This window comes from Oreochromis aureus, linkage group 15, assembly GCF_013358895.1.
Source record: "Oreochromis aureus strain Israel breed Guangdong linkage group 15, ZZ_aureus, whole genome shotgun sequence".
Taxonomy (NCBI): Eukaryota; Metazoa; Chordata; class Actinopteri; order Cichliformes; family Cichlidae; genus Oreochromis; species Oreochromis aureus.
In genome coordinates, this window is record NC_052956.1 from 40,161,470 (window position 1) to 40,185,988 (window position 24,519).

At 42.1% G+C, this 24,519-nt stretch overlaps 1 long non-coding RNA gene across 1 annotated transcript; it reads right to left on the reverse strand.

Annotated features, from left to right (window-relative positions):
• Window positions 1-23,713: 23,713 nt before the first annotated feature.
• Window positions 23,714-24,519, reverse strand: LOC120432985. Its single transcript, XR_005608243.1, has 2 exons — window positions 24,489-24,519; window positions 23,714-23,801 (listed from the first exon to the last, which is right to left on the reverse strand). It is a non-coding gene; the product is annotated as an uncharacterized LOC120432985 (long non-coding RNA).

Here is a 24,519-nt window from a genome sequence, read left to right on the forward strand (position 1 = left end):
TGATACGAAGTCTCCACCTTCATCTCCACCATCTGTCTGTCTGTCGAGTTTTTTATTGCTCTAATGATGATGGAATTGGGCCAAACAGGAGAGTGTCTACAGAGTGTGGCAATGATCATGTTTAGTGACTTTTAGGTGAAAAAAATAGAAAATATCAGAAACTGCTTGAGACGATTATTATCACTGTTTATTATCTGTAATCACTATTCTGATCAAATACATTTTTAAAGTTTGGCAGTAAGACAATATTTTTTTCTTTTTATATCCCTCCCTTCATGCTGTATTGTTTCAGCACTGCTTATATCCTATTTTATTTTGGTAATTGCTTTTCCTTCTGTGTAGTCTTGTTCCCTTTTCCCCTCCTTCAGTGATCGCTTTTCCCAGTGTAATTAGCTCATCTGTGTCTCCTTATATTCTTGCATGTTTTTTGTGCACCTTTTGTTACTGAGCTGTGAACATATGTGTTTCTTTCTGTTCTCCAGTAATTTCCCAGCACATCTCTTAGTAAAAACACCAGTGTGTCCCCTCTACACTCTGTGTGAAGTCCAACTAGGGCTGCTGAAGAGTTTCTAAATGAAGTGGTAGGGTAAAAATACAACAGAAGTTTAAAGACACCCTTGCTTTTCTCTGACAGAAGTAGGACCTTACAGTCAGAATCTGTGGCAATTTCAAGCTGCATCCACATGTGTAACTAGGACCCAGGTTTTTGTGGCCCTACTGGAGCAAAAACACATTCTCTTTCTCTCTCTTCCTCTTTCACACAGACACACACACTGTAAGTGCCTAAATAACAGCATATAGCAATAATCAGTAATATGGATCGCATCACATCAGCTTCATGATGGAAACTGCTCCAATCACAGGTTGGGGAATAGACACATTTATCTAAGCATATGCTATAAACACATACCATCCTCTTAAACTAGTTTAGCACAAGCCCAAGACAATAAAGCTTTTGTAAAACAACACAAAACAACCATGATGTCTATAAGCATGGAAGAAAAGACAGAACCAACTTCTAGATATCTCTCACACACATATTACAATATAAGTGAATATTTTCAAGATATATATGGTAACAACATTTCAACCTGTTTGTGAAGGTTCTCAGTCATCCAGGTCATCGTAGTCTAAGGAGCTTGGAAAAAAAAGCGTCTGGACTTCTTTAAGTCGCTTGAAGACGTTTCTCTCTCCTCCGAGAAGCTTCTTCAGTTCTAGGGTCAAATGGTGGAGAGTCCCAGATTTAAACTCTGTGGCAGTGTCCCCCCCAAAGAGGGACAAAGGACCCCCTGATGATCCTCTACCTAATCACATGAGCCAAGGTGTGAAAGCGGGTGTAGGTCACAATCAGCCAGGGTTTCAGGTGAGCTCATTGTGAAACCTGGCCCCACCCTATCATGTGATGTCCTGAGGTCAGATGGCCCAGGATGTGAGTGGGCGTTAAGGTGTCTGGGAAGGATCTCAAAACTGGATTATAGAGATTGACAGACCACGTGACTTTCGCGCATTGCTTTGTGGGTACCCGTGGCAACAAAATCAAAACACTGCATCAAGTGCTAGTATTTCCAGCACCGGTAATCATTAATTCTGTGGTTTTAATCCCTATTTGCATTTTACAGGGAGTGCAGAATTATTAGGCAAGTTGTATTTTTGAGGAATAATTTTATTATTGAACAACAACCATGTTCTCAATGAACCCAAAAAACTCATTAATATCAAAGCTGAATGTTTTTGGAAGTAGTTTTAGTTTGTTTTTAGTTTTAGCTATTTTAGGGGATATCTGTGTGTGCAGGTGACTATTACTGTGCATAATTATTAGGCAACTTAACAAAAACAAATATATACCCATTTCAATTATTTATTTTACCAGTGAAACCAATATAACATCTCCACATTCACAAATATACATTTCTGACATTCAAAAACAAAACCAAAAACAAATCAGCGACCAATATAGCCACCTTTCTTTGCAAGGACACTCAAAAGCCTGCCATCCATGGATTCTGTCAGTGTTTTCATCTGTTCACCATCAACATTGCGTGCAGCAGCAACCACAGCCTCCCAGACACTGTTCAGAGAGGTGTACTGTTTTCCCTCCTTGTAAATCTCACATTTGATGATGGACCACAGGTTCTCAATGGGGTTCAGATCAGGTGAACAAGGAGGCCATGTCATTAGTTTTTCTTCTTTTAAACCCTTTCTTGCCAGCCACGCTGTGGAGTACTTGGACGCGTGTGATGGAGCATTGTCCTGCATGAAAATCATGTTTTTCTTAAAGGATGCAGACTTCTTCCTGTACCACTGCTTGAAGAAGGTGTCTTCCAGAAACTGGCAGTAGGACTGGGAGTTGAGCTTGACTCCATCCTCAACCCGAAAAAGGCCCCACAAGCTCATCTTTGATGATACCAGCCCAAACCAGTACTCCACCTCCACCTTGCTGGCGTCTGAGTCGGACTGGAGCTCTCTGCCCTTACCAATCCAGCCACGGGCCCATCCATCTGGCCCATCAAGACTCACTCTCATTTCATCAGTCCATAAAACCTTAGAAAAATCAGTCTTGAGATATTTCTTGGCCCAGTCTTGACGTTTCAGCTTGTGTGTCTTGTTCAGTGATGGTCGTCTTTCAGCCTTTCTTACCTTGGCCGTGTCTCTGAGTATTGCACACCTTGTGCTTTTGGGCACTCCAGTGATGTTGCAGCTCTGAAATATGGCCAAACTGCTGGCAAGTGGCATCTTGGCAGCTGCACGCTTGACTTTTCTCAGTTCATGGGCAGTTATTTTGCGCCTTGGTTTTTTTTCACACACGCTTCTTGCGACCCTGTTGACTATTTTGAATGAAACGCTTGATTGTTCGATGATCACGCTCAGAAGCTTTGCAATTTTAAGACTGCTGCATCCCTCTGCAAGATATCTCACTATTTTTGACTTTTCTGAGCCTGTCAAGTCCTTCTTTTGACCCATTTTGCCAAAGGAAAGGAGGTTGCCTAATAATTATGCACACCTGATATAGGGTGTTGATGTCATTAGACCACACCCCTTCTCATTACAGAGATGCACATCACCTAATATGCTTAATTGGTAGTAGGCTTTCGAGCCTATACAGCTTGGAGTAAGACAACATGCATGAAGAGGATGATGTGGACAAAATACTCATTTGCCTAATAATTCTGCACTCCCCGTATTTGCCCCAAAAACAGTTATGTACAAAACGACGGAGAACACGGCAGGTCCGTACAAAGACAGACTTGACGAAAAGTCAAAAAAAAAAGTACGAGGAAAGAAACAAAGGAGTGAAAGGGTCAGACCCATACGAGCATACAGAGTGGAGCAAGGACGTTAACGTGCTGCCCAACTTTCATCACGCACATATTTATTATTATGTGGTCCTAATTGTGAGTGTATGCACTTCACGTTTAGTAACTTCAGATCCCTGCAACAAGCCCAGGTCCAGTTTACTTTGGTGATTTGGACTATTCCATTTCACAGCTGTTGTTACATTCTTTTCCTTTATCTCCTGTACAGGCCAACGCATCTATTTGTCGTTTCAGGTTGTAGTATTACACAACATTTTCAGATCTAATAGAAATAAAATGCGTGTTTCATAATTCATTCAATTTATTGTCTTTATTTATAACTGGCATTATTGTTTCATTCTATTACAGAATCTTACAAGAAAGAGGCAAAATTGTATTCCATTATGCTTTATTAGCTGCTTCGGTGAAAAACAAATCAACAATGCAACAAAAACAAAAACAAAACATCAAACAACACACTGGAAAACAGTTATTCATCACTTGATTGCTTCAAGTCCGCAAAGCCACAGTGAACAAAGCAGCATAGTGCAACGAATTCAATTCAAATCAATATAAGACTTATTTGTAACCTACATCAACGATTATGTTATGATAAATTACGTTATAACTACAACAGAAGACTTACCTTTGTGGAAATTGTTCAGAATATTGAGGATGAGAACAAAACAACGAAGTCCAGAAGAGTTAGGTCAAACGATGATTTTAATGAACACACGCGTGGGGAGATGAACACTGCACACACCAGCATCGATCTCCACCCAAAAACTACACAGCAATTGTTTTATATCATCAGGGTATGTTTTCTGACGTCCCCTCTTTACGTCAACACAGATACCACGAATGTTCTGTTGACAACTTGTGACACAGTTAAAAAGAACATTTTCTCGTCTCCAGGTGAGAGGAATAGAAATATTTTATTGCTATTATTTGCTGCTATTTTATAATCATCATTACCATTTCATGTGATGTTGCATTCAGATGCACTCAGATGTTCAAATATATTGGTATTAAATTAGTCTTTATTACAGGTCCAAAGAAGAACCATTTTAAATGGTTCTGTTGAATCTATAATTTAAATGTTATTAATGCTTTTATGATCTCTGTGTAGAGGGCAGAGACAGGAAAATACTCTCTGTGCCAAAATGAGACAGGAAACGAAACGCGTCTGCAGAGCATGTTTTGCAGAAGTGAAACCGAAAGCAGAGCGAGTGCAAGCCAAAGAGCCAAAGAGTTAGTATGCATTTATCTTTGATTTAAGCTTTTAGTAGAGGCTTTTGATCAAAACATTAATTCAGTAGAGTACACCTATAGGGATCACTGATAGGGGAAAGTTCAAGTTGCTTAAGTTAAGGTCAACTAAGGTTCAGAAAAGCAGATGCAGTACAGACAGACAAATAGTGAGAGGTCATGACACGACGCAGTACACAGCATGCACGCCGCCGCATCGTGTACGCACTCACACACACACCATAACAGATCTATTTTGGTAGGGCAGAAATGCAGAAGTGTGTCAAGTACTTAGAGGAAGTGCACCCGACGAGCGACAGCGAAGAGGGAAGCACCGACCAAGACAATGTTTTTAGAGCAATGTTAAAGGTCATGGAACATTTTGTGGTTTGGATTGACGTAAGCTGTACTATTGTCTATTTTTGCAAAAGAGGGGGCTTTGTTATTGTACCCATATAAAACCTTGTCTCATGATTGTAAGTTCAGTTCAACACTGATTGGGTTGTTGAACTCACACATGTGTTCATTAAAATGCCGTCTAAATTGCACACGCCTGGATCTGTGGTTTTATGGATTCTTCTCTCAACATTGAACCCTAACATTTGGGGGCTCGTTCGGGTGAAGAGAGGAATTAATTTTGGTGTAGATGGAGAGATCCAGGGTCCGTGGTAATTGGACGGGCAGACGGTAATCAGTGGTGAAAGTGAGTAGGCATTCCCGGGGCATTTAAAGGTAAGACACTGCCTGTTGAAATATATTTCCAAAAGGTGTCACATTGGGCATGTCAAATTAAAAGTCTACTCACTGAAAATTACTGGTGAATGTCTGTTTTAATTTTGGTGAAGTTTTCATGAAGTTTACCGGTTGAAGTAATGATAAGGAAGTATAAGTGACAGTACTGAGTAATGAGAATAAAGGAATGAAAAGAGAATTAAAGCAGTTGGAGCTGCTAAGTGAACTTTTAGAATGATAGGGAATTTGGTCATTTTGTGGGTTCAAGTCCCATTGGTTATGCAACCCTTAAGAACTTTCTCGGAGGTGACGCTCCCTGCTGGATAGAGAAATCTATCCTTCACCTAGCGATGACTAGGGATAGTTTCGGGCAACATCCGAAGAGGACTGGGGAATCTCTAAAACTGTTGAGGGTTGTCCTCAATCTTAATCCTGTGTTGGGTGTAGATTGTTGTTTCAAATTATTCTAAATTTGTCTAGGACGACAGCGGCGTCTGTTAAGAAGCGCATAGCCCGGACGTTGCGATCCCTCCTCGATGCGGACGCGCATTGTTGACCTATCGGCGAGTAGGGTTAGCTCGGTTTGGCTTGACCGTGGGGTACAGGGCATCCTGAGATAAGCCAGTGGTTGGACCACTTTACCGTTTGGAACGGTATCTCGCGCTTTTGGCTACGATAAATTTGGTTAGGGCATTAGCAATCGGGCCACCGCCAGGGACGGAATACTGGCTAAAATTGGTCGCAAAAAGTCAGGGACTTTTATCGGTTGGACCGTTATGGGTAAATTTGTCGAAATTTATAGGATTTAAGAGGCCTAAAATCTGTGCAGTTGTAATTAAAGACGTCTGTAATATAAAATATGAGATCTATGAGTAAGATCAGTCTCTGTGTCAGTCATGCACAGCCGGATATGCACTGATTGTGTGTGTAAATGCAAATGAGCAGCAGTGACGCGCAGAGAGGGTGGTTTCAGTTTTCGAGAGGACTGAGCTTTTTGCTAAATGCCTGTATATAAGAGGTTGGTTTTGCTTATTATGAGAGTGTAAATACAGTGTGAATATATTAGTGTGGATGTATAGTAAATGACTGAATTTGGATAGATGTATATTTCGTGAGCCATAAATGTTGGTGTGTTTTATTTTTCAGTTATGTGTGTGTGGGGAGAAGTTGTGAGACGATGAGAGGTTTTAGTTTTCTTTTTCTTTTTCTTTTGACTTGCTCTTTCTGATCATGGAAGGCATGTCCAAAATACTCGTATGAAAGCGTATTTTGTGTGATTTTAACTGTGTGAATGCTGTCAGTATTTGATTGGAGTGACTCTGCGTGAGTTCTCTGAGTGAGAGAAAAGGCAGGGTGTGTGAGACGACTCATGGCGTCTGAAAGAGGTTAGAACCTTTAAAAGTGTGTATGAAAGAAAGGGGTATGAAATATATTTCTTTTGTGATGAAAAGTAGGATGTTTTAAAGTTTGACAGGTTGAGTTTATTTTTTCTGATTGAAAACACATAAGTATATACACTTGGGAAGCCCAGTTAAGAGATTATTGGGTGACTGATGCTATAAAACTGACCTAAAGAATGGTCCTGTGCGTGGAGAAGTGTTAGTTGTCCTGATGTTTGGAAGAGCTCTATTTAAAAGTGTGTGTGTGTGTGTGTGTGTGTGTGTGTGTCGGAGGCTTTCTGTTCAGTTCAAGAGAGATCGGGGGCTGTTGAAGAGTATTGGGAGAAATATATAATGGTAAAGTATCAGGATATTTGATTACGGTGGTCAGGTCTGTTCAGAGGGGCAGATTTGGACAGGAAATTTATAATTTAAGGATGATATGTGGTTGAAATTGGTTTTTATCTTGTGCTGAATGAACACATGGTAAAGTGAGGAAGGGTGACATTGTGCAAACGGTCTTTGATCTTTTGACGAGGTTTTCGTGTGTTGAACGGGTGAAATTTAAGATTGTTTCAGATTTTGAGGCTGTTGTTTTATTTCCAGAGAGGGTGTTTAATTAAGACATGGATATGTCTGAGAGGGGCCCCAAAAATTTTTTGTAGTAGTGCACTCAGGAAAAAACCTGTCAGGTGATTTTGTTTTGTACTTTGATGAGCTAATAATCAGCTCTTTTTCATTTTTGTTCTAAGCAGGCCTGGAAGAGAGTGAACCGACGGCGCTGACAAAATTACCAAGTACGAAAATCAGGTGGGCTTTACAGAATTATAATTGATTACAATCAGAGACTGATTGGCGGCAAGTCTCTGTCTAAAAATGGATTGTATCGATTCAATCCAGTCAAAAGTATAGAGAGAACTATTTTCCTAAACAGGAAAACGAAATAAAACGAATGATTGAGCTCATTTTGCTGATGTGGAGCATCTGATGACGTCTTGTGGAGGGCTGCAGATCAGCAAAAATATCATGTGTGAATGCATGGGAGTGAATGTGAGTGGTTGGACCAAGGGGAAATAAATAAAAGGTTGACAAACAGGAGAAGTGGAAGACTTAAATCTGGGGATGCTGATGTTCCTTTGGGTGAATTTCTGCTTTGTTGATTTGGGTTAGACCATGTTATTACATTATAGAATGCTAAATGCTAAAAGGAAACATTGTTTGGTGTAACTTAAGTTACCATTAACTGAGGTAACACATGATTAATAACTGTTCTGTTTAAGTTTGTTTTTGTCATGACACAGACTGGATCATAGAGGGAGAGTATGAAATGTAAAGTACAGGTTTTGTTTTCAGGAAATTCCAAGGATCCAGACCTTGCATGGAGCAACGAGTTGAAGGAGATTTGACATGATGATTAAATTGATTTTGTTCCTTAAACACAGGTTTTCAGGGCTGGAGCAAAACACCGGAGAGGAGAATTGCTGAGCTGTTCTGGGAAATGAAATGACTAACCTTTTTCCTTTTTTAATTGGTTAAGCTTGGGTGGAGCATGTTGAGTTTTTGCCACATGAGATGTGTCAAAAAGAGAGGATTTAAGATTTAATTTGTTTAATGTGAAAGGGGTTTTACTAGGATTTTATAATGATTGGGGTTGTTTGATAATCTAGATATAGTAAAACTGAGGATTTGTTAAAAGAAAGGATTAAAATGAACTGAATTAGGTTTAGAAGATAAAATGCGGTGTTCATAAGAAGTTGTATACAAAACTTAAAGGGGAAACTGTGGGAATAAAGGATATGCTTTGGGGGAAAATAGTGAAGATTTTATGAGTAGAAAATGTGGGATTTCTGTTTGATTTTTAGGATAAGTTGTAACAGTGACATAATGCTAGAAGGTTGTTATAATGTAGGTTTTAGAAACAGATAGTAAATAGATTTATTTCTAGGGTAGAGGAGAGCTTTTTATGAGGATGTTAAAAGTGTTATGGACTCAAATGAATAATATTGGAGATTATATATGTAGAAATGATTTTTTCTTACACATTGCAATCGTGCTCATTAACAGAGTTGATGGTTCGGTCCAGTTGAAGGTCATAAGCTTCGAGGAGCGTTATGTCTCAGTCGATATATTGTAGGGGACTTGGAGCAACAGAAGGATAAACAGCATTCACGCTTACAAACACATATGGTTTAAACATAGGTGAGGCCTAGGGCCTGAAATTCCTTTAGCTTTTAACTGAATTTGAGCTGGCCCAATAACAAGTGACAGAAAAGAGGAACTGAATAGGAGTTTCGGTGGTAACTAAACTGAGTGACATGTAAAATATTGAGATAACACATGCAGCTCTAACTTAGTCCTCTTATATAAAAAGCAGTTACAGAATACAGAAATACAGAAAACAGAAGCAAAGGGAGAAAGCTTATATATGTTGGTTAAGTCTGATAAAGTTTAAGTTAGAAGGAGTCATTACATTAAAAGCAGCAAAATGAAATAAAATGATATATTCAAACAGGTTATCACCCAGGAAATGGGAGTTCAAAATACAGTTAGAGTTCAGCTTTTAGCTATGATGAAGTTTATCTAGGAGTAATTAACTATGTGCTTACACTGAGTGATTAAAGCGGTTGTTTTTTATTATCCTTTTAGTAGAATAAGCCGTTATAATGATTTTATGATGATTTTGCTGGTGAGAGGTGACTTTAGGTGAGAGGCACTTGCAGCAGGGACAGTTGTGTGCACAGGATGTCGATGATCAGATAAGGAGCAAAGAGGAAGCACATGCAGAGACGTGCTTCCTTCGATTCCCTTAAAGGCAGTGCTTGAAGAGTTTTACAAATGCTGAGTACAGTTGATTAAGATTTGAAAATAAAAGTCAAAAAACCAAATATGGAATAAGGTTCATGTTTTGAGAACAATTGAGGAAACAGAGTAAGTTAGAGCATAGTAGGGAGAAGGTTTTATCCATTACAGTTAAGGTGGATCTAGTCTTAGACTAGGATCTACTCCGTGAATTATTAGTTTCGGTTATGCTTTTCGTTGTTTTGGTGACCTCTGGATGTCATCCAGAGGTCAAAAGGGGAAGTGAGAGGAATAGAAATATTTTATTGCTATTATTTGCTGCTATTTTATAATCATCATTACCATTTCATGTGATGTTGCATTCAGATGCACTCAGATGTTCAAATATATTGGTATTAAATTAGTCTTTATTACAGGTCCAAAGAAGAACCATTTTAAATGGTTCTGTTGAATCTATAATTTAAATGTTATTAATGCTTTTATGATCTCTGTGTAGAGGGCAGAGACAGGAAAATACTCTCTGTGCCAAAATGAGACAGGAAACGAAACGCGTCTGCAGAGCATGTTTTGCAGAAGCGAAACCGAAAGCAGAGCGAGTGCAAGCCAAAGAGCCAAAGAGTTAGTATGCATTTATCTTTGATTTAAGCTTTTAGTAGAGGCTTTTGATCAAAACATTAATTCAGTAGAGTACACCTATAGGGATCACTGATAGGGGAAAGTTCAAGTTGCTTAAGTTAAGGTCAACTAAGGTTCAGAAAAGCAGATGCAGTACAGACAGACAAATAGTGAGAGGTCATGACACGCACGCAGTACACAGCATGCATGCGCGCCTCGCGTGCACGCACTCACACACACACCATAACAGATCTATTTTGGTAGGGCAGAAATGCAGAAGTGTGCCGAAGTACTTAGAGGAAGTGCACCCGACGAGCGACAGCGAAGAGGGGAAGCACCGACCCGAAGACAATGTTTTTTAGAGCAATGTTAAAGGTCATGGAACATTTTGTGGTTTGGATTGACGTAAGCTGTACTATTGTCTATTTTTGTAAAGAGGGGGCTTTGTTATTGTACCCATATAAAACCTTGTCTCATGATTGTAAGTTCAGTTCAACACTGATTGGGTTGTTGAACTCACACATGTGTTCATTAAAATGCCGTCTAAATTGCACACGCCTGGATCTGTGGTTTTTATGGATTCTTCTCTCAACATTGAACCCTAACACAGGCCAGGTACATCCTGTTCATCTTCTGACTCTCGCTTATCTCTGGAACATCAGCACCACGTCCTCCAACAAACTGTCACTTACGCAGGCACAAAATGCAGTCACCAGCAAAATATGATTAAACTTTCACCTATAAATGACTTTACCTACGGTGTGTGTGTGTGTGTGTCCTCTCCGTGAATCACTACCTTATCGTGGTGGAGGGGTTTGTGTGTCCCAGGGATCCCAGGGGCTATGTTGTCTGGGGGCTTTTGCCCCCCGGTAGGGTCTCCCATGGCAAATTGGTCCTGGGTGAGGAACCAGACAAAGAGCGATTCAGAAAACCCTTATGAAGAAAACATCGAGGGAACAGTTTACCCTGCCCGGGATAGGGTTACGGGGCCCCGCCTGGAGCCAGGCCCGGGAGGGTGCCCGAGGGCGAAGCGCCTGGTGGCCGGGCCTTAGTCCATGGGGCCCGGCCGGGCACAGCCCGAAGAGGAGACATGGGCCCATCCTCCCGCAGGCCCACCACCCGCAGGAGGCGCCATAGGGGTCGGGTGCATTGTGTGCTGGGCGGCGGCCAGGAGTGGAGGCCCTGGCGGACTGATCCCCGGCTGCCAAGACTGGCAATAGGGACATGGAATGTCACCTCTCTGGTGGGGAAGGAGCCTGAGTTAGTGCGTGAGGTTGAGAGGTACCGGCTAGATATAGTCGGGCTCACTTCTACGCATGGCTTGGGCTCTGGAACCGGTCTCCTGGAGAGGGGCTGGACTCTGTCTCAGTCTGGAGTTGCCCCTGGTGAGAGGCGGCGGGCTGGGGTGGGTATTCTAATATCCCCTCGGCTTGCTGCCGGTACGTTGGGGTTTTTCCCGGTGGATGAGAGGGTTTGTTCCCTGCGCCTTAGGGTCGGGGAACGGGTCATCTGGCAGTTCAGAGTACCCAGCCTTCTTAGAGTCCCTGGGGGGGGGTGCTGGAAGGTGCCCCACCTGGAGACTCTGTTGTCCTGCTGGGAGACTTCAATGCTCACGTGGGTAACAACAGCGAGACCTGGAGGGGTGTGATTGGGAGGAACGGCCTCCCTGATCTGAATCCGAGCGGTGTTTTGTTATTGGACTTCTGTGCAAATCACAGTTTGGCCATAACGAACACCTTGTTCGAACATAAGAGTGTCCATAAGTGCACGTGGCACCAGGATGCTCTAGGCCGCAGGTCGATGATCGATTTTGTAATCGTATCACCAGACCTGCGACCATATGTTCTGGACACTCGGGTAAAGAGAGGGGCTGAGCTGTCAACTGATCACCACCTGGTGGTGAGTTGGATCAGGTGGCGTGGGAGGACGCTGGACAGACCCGGTGCACCTAAACGCGTAGTGAGGGTGTGCTGGGAACGTCTAGCAGAGGCCCCAGTCTGCGAGATCTTCAACGCACACCTCCGGCAGAGCTTCAACAGCATTCCGAGGGAGACTGGGGACATTGAGTCCGAGTGGACCATGTTCAGCGTCTCCATCGCCGAAGCTGCTGCATTGAGCTGCGGCCGCAAGGTGGTTGGTGCCTGCCGTGGTGGTAATCCCCGAACCAAATGGTGGACACCAGAGGTGAAGGGAGCCACCAAGCTGAAGAAGGAGTCCTATCGGGCTTGGTTAGCCTGTGGGACTCCGGAGGCAGCTGACAGGTATCGACAGGCCAAGCGGAATGCAGCTCGGGCAGCGGCTGAAGCAAAAACTCGGGTGTGGGAGGAGTTCGGAGAGGCCATGAAAAAGACTTTCGGACTGCCTCGAAGAGATTCTGGCAAACCGTCAGGCGTCTCAGGAGGGGAAAGCGGTGCTCTACCTGCACTGTGTATAGTGCTGGCGGAGCGCTCCTGACGTCGACTGAGAAAATTGTCAGGCGGTGGAAGGAATACTGAGGACCTCCTTAATCCCACTGACACGTCTTCCGAGGAGGAAGCAGAGTCTGGGGATGAGGGAATGACCCGCCAATTCCGGGGCGAGGTCACTGAGGCAGTTAAACAACTCCTTGGTGGCAGAGCCCTGGTGTTGATGAGGTCCGCCCGAGTTCCTGAAGGCTCTGGACGTTGTAGGGCTGTCCTGGTTGACACGCCTCTACAATGTTGCGTGGAGATCAGGGCAGTACCCTGGACTGGCAGACCGGGTGGTGGTCCCCATCTTTAAGAAGGGAGACCGGAGGGTGTGTTCCAACTACAGGGGATCACACTCCTCAGCCTCCCTGGGAAAGTCTATGCCAGGGTGCTGGAAAGGAGAGTTCGTCCGTTAGTCGAACCTCGGATACAGGAGGAACAATGCGGTTTTCGTCCTGGTCGCGGAACACTGGACCAGCTCTTTATCCTCTCAAGGATACTTGAGGGTGCATGGGAGTTTGCCCAACCAGTCTACATGTGTTTTGTGGACTTGGAGAAGGCATTCGACCGTGTCCCTCGGGGTGTCCTGTGGGAGGTGTTGCGGGAGTATGGGGTATGCTGTACAGTGTAGCGAGGAAAGCCCAGACCTCTACACTGGAGAGACGAAACAGCCACTTCACAAGCGCATGGTACAAATGGTAAATGGCCTGTATTTGTATAGCGCTTTTCTAGTCCCTAAGGACCCCAAAGCACTTTACACAATCAGTCATCCACCCATTCACACACTGGTGATGGCAGCTACATTGTAGCCACAGCTGCCCTGGGGCACACTGACAGAGGCGAGGCTGCCGGACACTGGCGCCACCGGGCCCTCTGACCACCACCAGTAGGCAACAGGTGAAGTGTCTTGCCCAAGGACACAACGACCAAGACTGTCCAAGCTGGGCTCGAACCGGCAACCTTCCGATTACAAGGCGAACTCCCAACTCTTGAGCCACGATCGCCCACATACAACATACAAGAGCCACCTCCACGGGACAAGACTCGGCTGTCCATCTGCATCTAAAGGTCAAAGGTCACTCTTTCGAGGACCTTTGACCTTTGAAGGATCTCAAAACCTTTCAGTTTTGAGATCCTTCCCAGATGCCATAACGCTAGGGTGACCAACCGTCCTCTTTTCACATTCTGTCCGGAGCGTCGGGTGGAATTTTCGAGATTGATAAAAATGTCCGGGTTTTCCTGTATCTTCCTGTATTTTCCCGTTTCTACGGGCCAATGGTTTTGTTTTTGTTGTTGTTGTCGTTGTTGTTTTTTTAATGGTATAAACAATGAAAGGTGGTGGATTGTCCAGATGCTGGCCGATGTGTAAAAATAACTCAGTTGTTTGGTGGTGGCTATGGCGGAGCTTCCACAGAGGCCAGCAGGTGGATGAGGGAAGGGGAGGCAGGAGGAGGAGAGACCCGAGGCTGTCGCCGGTCCGAGTGTCAGGTGAACTGAACTTCAGGTAAGAAGTTATGACCTGCAGTCTATCTGGGTCAGATATAAACCAAGTTTAGGTGGAGTTTATTTTCGTCATGCTGACTTTTTACAGTCAGTTACAATAACTCGTACAGCATACTAGCTAGCATGATGGAGTTTCTATACTGCTGGGCGGGTGCTATGATGTTACTGATAGTGATATGATGTCGGTTTGGATATGTGGTGAGATGGAAACATGAAGATGAAACCAGGAGATGTCCTTACTGAATCATCAGAGCTGAACAGGTGATGGAGAAACAGGTTTACCTTTTAGGTGACATGAATGAGTTGAAGGGAAGTTATGAACTGTTTCTGAGAGACAAATAACACCAGGATCCTTTTCTATGTAGCTGACAGCTGGTAACTGTGCAGGGGCGGGTCTAGCAAAGTTTTGCCAGGGGGGCAGGTAGGGCATTAACAGGGAAAGGGGGGCACAAAGAAATACTTTTCTTTCTTACTCTCATTTAAAATATCTAGCTTTTAATAAACCATTTCCTGAATGTTACAATCAAAGTTTTCATCTGATGTAAAATGTATAGAAATCATACATATACCTACAAGACAGTGTACATCACTGTCACAACAGCGTCTGTTTTCATTCAAAGGCTTTATGGCTTTTCCTATCATACCTGGTGGGCCAGTCTCTAGTCAAAATGCCCTGGTCAATTTTTTGTCCCAGTCCAGCCCTCATACCGCCCCAGTACTGGTAATTTTTCTTGTGCAGATGAGGCATTATTTCTGTACCATTATTTAATTCCAGAGGTTTTTAAGTTATTTTTTTTTTTGCACTTGTTGACTTGTAAAAGCCTATATGACATATTTTATTTCATAATTCATTAACCGCACAGAGAAGGCATCGTTTAAATATATTAAATATGTTTCTTTAAGCAAGTTCTTCAGGACCGAGCTAACTGTCCTCTTTTTTGGAAATCAAAATATGGTCACCCTACACATCCTGGGCCTCAGGAAATCACATGATATGGTGAGGCTAGGTTTCACAATGACCTCACCCGCACCCAAAGGCCACAGGAAGATGTTCACCATCGCACAAAAAGTTGGCCTTCTGGACATGCTAAAGGAAGGTAGAAGCTACCGTATTTTTGGATTATAAGGCGCATTAAGCAAAACAAAACAGTCAGATGAGTCAAACTTTACTCAACTCATTCTTCTTGCTCCCTCCATTTCCATACCATTGATTCATTAATGATTCATTAATGTTGAATTATCTGGCAGCTGCTCTATTCCCATGTTCTGGACCTGAAAACAGGGTTTGATCTTTGGTTTCAGTCTATAATACTGGACTTATTTTTCTATGAAGATTTGAATTTTGAGAGTTTAAACGAGAGAGAAAAGTGTGAAAATGTTCATGCCTGTCTGAGAAAAGTGTATAAAGTGTGTAGTGACGGGTTTTACAGCCTTAAAGCATCTGTAATAATTGTAAAAAATAAAGTTGGCTATTTCGTGGATTTCACCTATCAGGGACCGCTGTATATAAATACATGAAGGTTATTCACTAAAATAAAGTGGTATTTCCAATTTTCAATGCAATATCAGCATTATAGGACAATGTTTCACTGTGAATCTATACCACTTGAGGAAATAGATGTATTGCATAGAAAGAAGCAACACAGCAGATTGAAAGTGAAGTGTATGTAATGAATGTAATGCAGTGGGAATCTGATCCAAGAGGACTTAAAAAATAGTAATTTCTTTTCAAGGGTTTGAGTTCTGGTTATTTGTTGTTTGAAAGAATTTCTTATTTTGTGTGTTTCTATTGTATTTGTTTTATACTTTCTGACTTACTCATTTGTTTCTTGCTGGGCCCGGTCAGCCTCAAGTGTATACATAGCCTCATTTTCCCCTCAGTCTTCCTCAGTTTATCATAGTATCATCAAACTGTTCGTTGCCTCCATCACATCTCCTTTGGATTGCCTTAATGGACTTTTGTCACAGTGAGCACCACTTCGTATTGAAGGCTATTCAAGCTGTCCCATATATAAGAAAATGAACAAAAGAGAAAGTCCAGAACAGAAAGTTTGCAGTGAAAAGAGGACAGAGAAGCCGATAAGACTCACTCAAAGAAGAGCGAGAGACTGCAAACAGCATAAGGCCTTGCGTGCATTGCTAAAACCACCTGTGCATTGGTTGTAGCAATGCACAGGTTTTCACGGAACAAGATGTGCTACTACAAGTGCTATGCTTATGAGATTTGGTAAGACAGCTACGATCTTTTGTTAATAAGTAGTGAACATCAAGATTTCTAAGCACTAAGCAAAGTTCAGGTGAAAATGTGTGTTTCAAGTTTGCATTTAAATCCTTCAAAAGGCCCAGCGAGTCATCTGCATTGATTTTATTTTTAAAGAGGGAGGGGACAGAACGTGATATGAAATCCACTGATGCTTTCATGGAGCTGTGTCTAAATACTGTATAACACAGCACTAGCACCATGCTAAAAGCCAGACACAGGACCAATGTTAATCTATCGCTGTCAGTGCTGCAATTATATTACACAAATGTGCTATAATGAGCGTTATTAGCAATTCAAATGTAGGAGGCAGTGAAGCATGCGTGTATGTAATGGTGTATCCGGGATGCATTCCTCCTCCTCATCTGTCTCTGCCTGAACACACAACCCTTACATACATCACACCACCGACACCAAGATCCGTCACTGAACTGTGCTGAAGCTTAACAAGTCGTTCTCTACAGCTGTTCATTACGGTATCATACTGATGCTGTAGTCCTCAGAGGTACAGAGAAGATAAAACACTCTCAGAACTGGATCTTCCATCACAGCTCATGTCATGTGATGAGATCTTGGAGCTGGGAGCAGCCTGGATACAAACCATCAGAGCAAAAGAAAAAATGGAATATCTACTTCAAAGTGAGCAACTACTCATATTCAGTCCTTGAGCTGCACACATTTGCCACAGTTTGGCTGTCTTTCCTGAGGAGCTTCAACCACTAAAACAGTCAAAGTAACTTCCAAAAGTCAAACTTCAGCAGGTTGTGCTAGGACAGCATCTTCTCCCCACACACTCAGTCGGTAGTCAGTACTCAAAACTGCACACAATACAAGAGTATGCAGGAATAGTGGTGGTGCACTACTACTGAGTCTCCTCCTGTGGTCCTTGTTTTCTAAACAGACATGAATCTCTGCTCGCCTTTACATTCATACACTCATGTGTAGAATGCATTTACATTAAGCTTTTAAAACGTCATGGTGTCCCAGCATCGTGAAGATTCAGAAGTGAATCACTGTCTGGCTGATTAAGATTCTGATATGAAATTTGAGGTCATGATGTAACGTGCAAAGTAAGCAGCTGTAATCCATAACAATGACCAAAAACTGGGATAAGAATATTGCAAATAAGATTTAGAAAAAAACTAGAATTACAGGAATAAAATAAAGGGTAAATAAAATATAATAAAACAACAAATACATCATAAAATAGGACAAAAAATGTATGCTAATGAAAAAGCTCCAATAACAAAAAACATCATCTTTATTAGACTGGATCATCACATATAAAGTTGTTAAAACTGCATTTACAATTTTAATATATAAATATAAATATATACTATTTATTTATAAATAGTATTTCTTTAAAACCATACACTATGCGTTCTGAAACAGGGTTTGGTCTTGAGCCCAGAACTAACCAGATGAGTTTTGCGTTTCGAGGCCCCCGTATTTGTTTTTCACGTCAGTGGTGATCTTATTGGAACAACAGGCTGGATTGCTAACTGATCAGCTAGTTCCAGCTAAGTTGATTGACAAGCATCATCCATAAAATATACAGTACAAAGTAGTGCAAATTACCTGCTAGTTACTGCTAAAATACTCATAAAATCCAAATAATGAGCACCAGCTTCTCAATGTGGCTGCAGCAGCTTTACAACAGGTCACATTAGTTGAATAAGTCAATTTAAAATACTTCACAAACTAAGTCGAACCCAATAGGTGATCATGTCAGCACAGCTGTCAAAGTGATCACACCTCTGACTTTAATCTTTAACACAAAACAAATTATCTGATTCTCAGGGCTCATTGATAAAAGCGTTTGTCACTTGAGTCATGTATGTGGACCTCAGCTATCAGTCTGTCTGCTTCAGGTCATTTGGGTTTGTTTGAATTTTATTTATTGCTTGATTTACTTAAACAGTACATATCCACATCCACACACTACTCACATCACTGATGATCTGATTTCATATGAACTTTTTGGTCTTGTGTAGTCTCCATATTTTGTCCTTGCCTTTGAACTTGAGTCATGATCACACCTATAAATAAGTCATAATGTTGAATAACCATGTAAAACTTTTCTGGAAGTGTGTGTGTGTGTTTGTGTGTGTGCCACAGGATAACTACACTTTGTGCTACAGGGTGAGCTCCATGTCATTTTTAATGTAATATTGCAGCACACACACTCAGCCAGTCTTAGGTAGACCACCACTCTGCCTCTCAGTGGGACACTCTGCCTTCCACAGATGATCAAAGTAGATTCGCTGAGCCTTTGCTGTAAAACATGACAGCGCTGTGTGCAGCCAGCTCTCACAGACAAAGGTACATTTTTTTTGCATTTGTCATTTCCTTTGAACATACAAACATTGCATTTCATGGAACAAGAACAAGGACACATGCTGAATTTATATTCCAGTTCTATATCTAACAGTAATATCAGCATTTAAACAAACACATCTCAGTCTGTTGGGATTGTTATATTATTGAGACAACAGTCTCAATAATATAAGTGTTGCCTCAGCTCCACTATTCAGTACTCAGAGAATAAAAATCCTTTAATTTTGGATTATTTAAACTTCTAAAACTGGTTTTCCTGTGACATATACTGGTCTTATGACAGCTGGGAGAGGCTCCCAGTCCTCCCGCAACTGTGTATTAAATTAGCAGCAAAGATGGATGAGTGGATGAGTGGAAATATGCCTTTTATTAAACACAACTGAATCTGAACATTAATGAATTACAGAAAATGTAGTGCAAGCAGCATATACTTTGCAGGGTTGTGCAAAATCTGCTAACCCTTGTAATTCTGGCATGTTGCAGTGAGGTCTCTTATAAACGGCTAGCAGTGCAGCAGAGTTTGTCTTTGTCAGTTTTCAAGTGTTCCATTAATGTTTAGTGGCTGTGGAGGAAGGTCCTTGTCATTCAGCACTTCTTGCTCTTCTTTGGTCTTCAGTAATTTCTTTAAAGCTTCAAGATTAGTTTGGGGTCCACTATCCTCCTGGACTGAGCTTCAAAGCAGGAGGGTGGAGGAAATCTGTTAGGAATAAGAGTTTAACCTTGTAATGTCCTTGGGATTTCCATACACCTGTTACCATACATCCTGGAGTCAAAAATGACCCGAGGACAACACAAGGGTTAAGCGAGTAAAAGACCATACCTGGACAAGAGAATGAAATATTTCTGTCCTAGCCAAGAACTGGCAGTGCTGTCAGTGCTTGGTTAGTGGGCTGTATCCACAGATTGTATGTTTGCAACCCACATACCCAAATCCTGTAGAGTATCCTGATTGCACGGGGTGCATCTCAAGGCAAGCATTATGATTTATGTGATAATATGATAAAAATGCTACAAAAGGTACTGACACTGCAAATATGCCTGAGAGATCCAGTTCAGAGACTCATATGTTTCCTATGTTTTTAATCAAAATGACCAAGAGTTCTCGAAATTTCCACCAGTGTTATCAGGGGTTTAAATTGGCTATAGAGACACAAAACCACCTTTGGTCACTAAAGTTGGGAATTTTAACTTGGGTGTCTATGGGGATTGTCTGATTTTGGAGCCCCCGAGTCACTAAATTCTAACTAGAACATTTCTTCATAAGTCACTTTGAAATATTGCTGTGTCTCACCTCACTCTAAGCATTTGCACTTGTTTCCCCTCCTGAGAGCTGGAATGGAGATGCTACTCCTCCTCTAAGACTCTTGCTAGACAGCCAAGTTTAGATAGGACTTTTGCTGAAATGTGCCTTTTATTTTGTATTCAGAAAATTCTCTATCTGTGATGAAGTTATTTTTCTGAAGTGGCAAAACTTTATGCACTCATTTTGTGATGGTGTGCTCTCTTTTGATCTGTCTGATTGCACTTTGTATCCAACTTGATCCAGTTTCCTGAAAGTGGTTTAGATTGCCAAGCGCTGCTTCCTCAGAAACCTTCAGTCTAGCCATAATTTGACACTGAGAAAACCTCCTTTGACTTCTGACACTTTTCAAGTTAAAAGCCGTGTTTACTTCGTCAGCAGTTCTGGAGACTTGAGCAACAGACATATTTCTACTAAGAAGGTTCTTAATAAAAAGTGAACTATAGCTGCAAGTTGATTTAGCTGAACAGGCCTCTTATTAATGCCATGAATGATGGAAGGATGCAACTCGTGAACTCACGAGGTAATATGGTTCCTGCAACAAATCTGATTACTGACTGTATGTGTGTGTATGCGTGTGTATGTGTAAGGCTGTTTGCCTTTAAGTTTGTGATATAAACTTAACATTTGATGCGTCTCTTTGATAATTATATCAAAAGTGAAAGTATCACACTTATCCTTGTTTGGCTTATTTTTGTCACCAGTATTTTAAGCATGTCATTTGTATCATGTGCATTAAGGATCAGCACACAGCACACCCACAGTTTGTGAGAAAGCCATATATACATCCATAAGAGCTTTTCTGATCAATGAATATTTGTATTACAGTGTGGATAAATAACCAGCCCTTTATTAGCACCCAGTAGGAAGAGGGACAGAGAACGAGTGACAGCATGAGCCTTTTAATAGAGGAGTTATTTATATGGAAGGAAAGGAAGAGCTTTGGTTATTTACATGGAGGGGGGAGAGTGGAGGAGGAGGAAGATGAGATTATTTACATAGAAAGGAGGAGAGATTTTTAATATCAAGCTGTTTATGAGTGTGCTGTCTATATCTTGCCTGGCTCTGTGTGTATTAAAGTGCTAAATATAATGTGATACTGCTGCTAGTGTGTGGGCTGCTGCAGTATAGGGAGACAGATATGATTAGTCAGTGTGCTCTATCCCTACGCCAACAAAGCCACTACCTTTGTGAGTGAAAATATCCATCCACACATATATACATCCGTCCATCCTCTGGAAGATATTCTGACCGGGGTCACGGGGGCAGCAGTCTGAGCAGAGAAGCCGAGACTTTCTGCACCTCACCCACCTCCTTCAGCTCATTCGGGTGAACAACAAAGTGTTCCCAAATGAGCCCAGAAGAACTGGGTGACATGTTTGGCACGCCTCACCCAGGAAGCCCCCAGGAAGCATCTTATTCAGATGCCTAAACCTCAGCTGGCTCCTTTCAGTGCAGAGGAGCAGTTGCTCTACTCTGAGTTCCTCCTAAATGACTGAACCCCCCACCCTATCTCTAACGGAGAGATTGGCCACTCTTCAGAGAAAGCTCATTTCTGCTGCTTGTATCTGCAGTCCCATTCTTCCAGTCATTACCTCATTACCTCATGACCATAGGTGAGAGTAGGGACATAGACTGACCGGTAAATCAACAGCTACCCTTTTATGCTCAGCTTTTGCTTCACTACAACAGACTGTTATGTATAGCATCTGTATCACTGCAGATGCAGCCCCAATCCATTTGTCAATCTTCAGCTCCCCTCATTCATGACTGATACCTACACTCCTCCACAGACCCAGAGTGGGCACTTCACCCTGTTCTGGCTGAGAACCATGGCCTCAGATTTGGAGGTGCTAATTCATTTCTCGCTGCTTCATTCTAATGAGCTAGGAGGAAGAGGAGACCAACACCTGATGAAGCCAACAGAACCAGATTACCTACAAAAAGCAGCAATGAGATTCTGACACAACCATAGTGGAAGCCTTCCACCATTTGGCTATGCCTAGATTTTTTTTTTAAGTAGAAAAAAACAAACAATAAAAATTAAAAAGAGAATGAATGAGAAAGGCCAGCAACACCAGCACCCACAATGGACAAGTGGGACTTATTCCCAACAAAGCAGACCAAGCTCTCACTGTTACAAGGACCTAAAGGCTCATAGCAACGTGCCAGATACAGTGGGATGCAAAAGTTTGGGCAACCTTGTTAATAGTCATTATTTCCCTGTATAAATCGTTGGTTGCTACAATAAAAAAATGTCAGTTAAATATATCGTATAGGAGACACACAGTGATATTTGAGAAGTGAAATGAAGTTTATTGGATTTACAGAAAGTGTGCAATAATTGTTTAAACAAAGTCAGGCAGGTGCATAAATTTGGGCACCACAAAAAAAGAAATGAAATCAATATTTAGTAGATCCGACTTTTGAAGAAATTCCAGCCTCTAAACGCTTCCTGTAGGTTCCAGTGAGAGTCTGGATTGTGGCTGAAGGTATTTTGGACCATTCCTCTTTACAAAACATCTCTACTTCATTCAGGTTTGATGGCTTCCAAGCATGGACAGCTCTCTCTAACTCACACCACAGATTTTCAATAATATTCAGGTCTGAGGACTGAGATGGTCGTTCCAGAACGTTGTACTTGTTCCTCTGCATGAATGCCTTAGTGGATTTTGAGCAGTGTTTCGGGTCGTTGTCTTGTTGAAAGATCCAGCCCCGGCGCAGCTTCAGCTTTGTCACTGATTCCTGGACATTGGTCTCCAGAATCTGCTGATACTGAGTGGAATCCATGTGTCCCCCAACTTTGACGAGATTCCCAGTCCCTGCACTGGCCACACAGCCCCACAGCATGATGGAACCACCACCATATTTACTGTAGGTAGCAGGTGTTTTTCTTGGAACGCTGTGTTCTTTTCCTCCATGCATAACGCCCCTTGTTATGCCCAAATACCTCAGTTTTAGTTTCATCAGTCCACAGCACCTTATTCCAGAATGAAGCTGGCTTGTCCAAATGTGCTTTAGCAAACCTCAAGCGGCTCTGTTTGTGCTGTGGGTGGAGAAAAGGCTTCCTCTGCATCACTCTCGCATACAGCATCTCCTTGTGTAAAGTGCGCCGAATGGTTGAACGATGCACAGCGACTCCATCTGCTGCAAGATGATGTTGGAGGTCTTTGGTGCTGGTCTGTGGGTTGACTCTGACTGTTCTCACCATTCGTCGCTTCTGTCTATCCGAGATTTTTCTTGGTTTGTCACTTCAAGCCTTAACTTGAACTGAGCCTGTGGTCTTCCATTTTCTCAGTATGTTCCCATCTTTGGAAACAGACAGCTTAAATCTCTGAGACAGCTTTCTGTATCCTTCCCCTAAACCATGATGGTGAACAATCTTTGTCTTCAGGTCATTTGAGAGTTGTTTGAGACCCCCATGTTGCTACTCTTCAGAGAAAATTAAAAGAGGGAAACTTATGTGGCAGCACGAGGTGGAAATAAAGTAATTACTCTTCACAGTTTTAAAAAGACAACGCCACCCTGGGAATTTCACCCAGAGAATACTGGAGGTAACACTAATCACTACGAAGGCAGTTAGGTTTGTTATACTCAAGACAGAGACGAGGTTCAATGATAAAATAAATTGACAATTTATTAATTAAAACAACATTTAAAAGCACAGTGATAAATATCAGTGTAAAAATATACAAAAAAAGGTATTCAGAGCTGAGGCTTACCAGTGGAGGGCAGGGATGCCACACACAAACTCAAAAAAAAAAAAGAAAATACACCAAGACACAAGTGCAGCACACTCACACTAATAAATTAAACAAGGCAGGTGTGTACACTCAGAGGATCCCACCACCAAGGCACCCTAGTCTCCTCCACGTCAGCACTCCGCATCTGAATAAAAGAAACAAAGGAAATTTTAATATATTACAACAAAACTAATATATAGCGCTGGGGATAACCCAACTGCAAGACCACACTGGTGATCTGCAGCTAGAAAAAGGGCCTCCCACCAGTGGCGTAACAAAAATCAAACTACAAATCAAACAGTAAAACATACAATCTGGGTAAAACTCTAAAATATGGAGCAAACGGAATCGCCGTAGTGCTCCGACTTGCCGTCTGCACGGCTATAAGTTAATTATCCAGTCAGTTAATCAATATGCGCCGGCCGACCAGCGTGGCATGCATATGGCCGTTGTCCACGCCGACGTCCACTTTAAAGGCTGGCAGCAGCAAAGAAACTTCGCAGCGGAACAGACAGTAAAAGTAAAGTAAAACAAAGCAAAGGATCACAGCAAAGCAAAGCAAAGCAAAGCAAAGCAAAGCAGCAGCACTTCAGTTCACGTAGCTTGGCGCAAAACTCAGGCCCGCACTTCCTGCAAAGCATAATAAATAATTACTATAAAAGAACAACAGAAGGCAGAGAGCGTGACAGAAGTTGATTACGTACCAAGTAAGCCGTGTCATAAAAGCGTAAGCAGAATGGCTCAGAGGAGGCTTCTACAGCTACGACCTACAAACAATAGCTGTTTACCATCAAGCAAAGTAATATATACACTACAATGAGTAAACACCTACCAGCTGCGATGGAGGCTTCAGAAAAGTAACC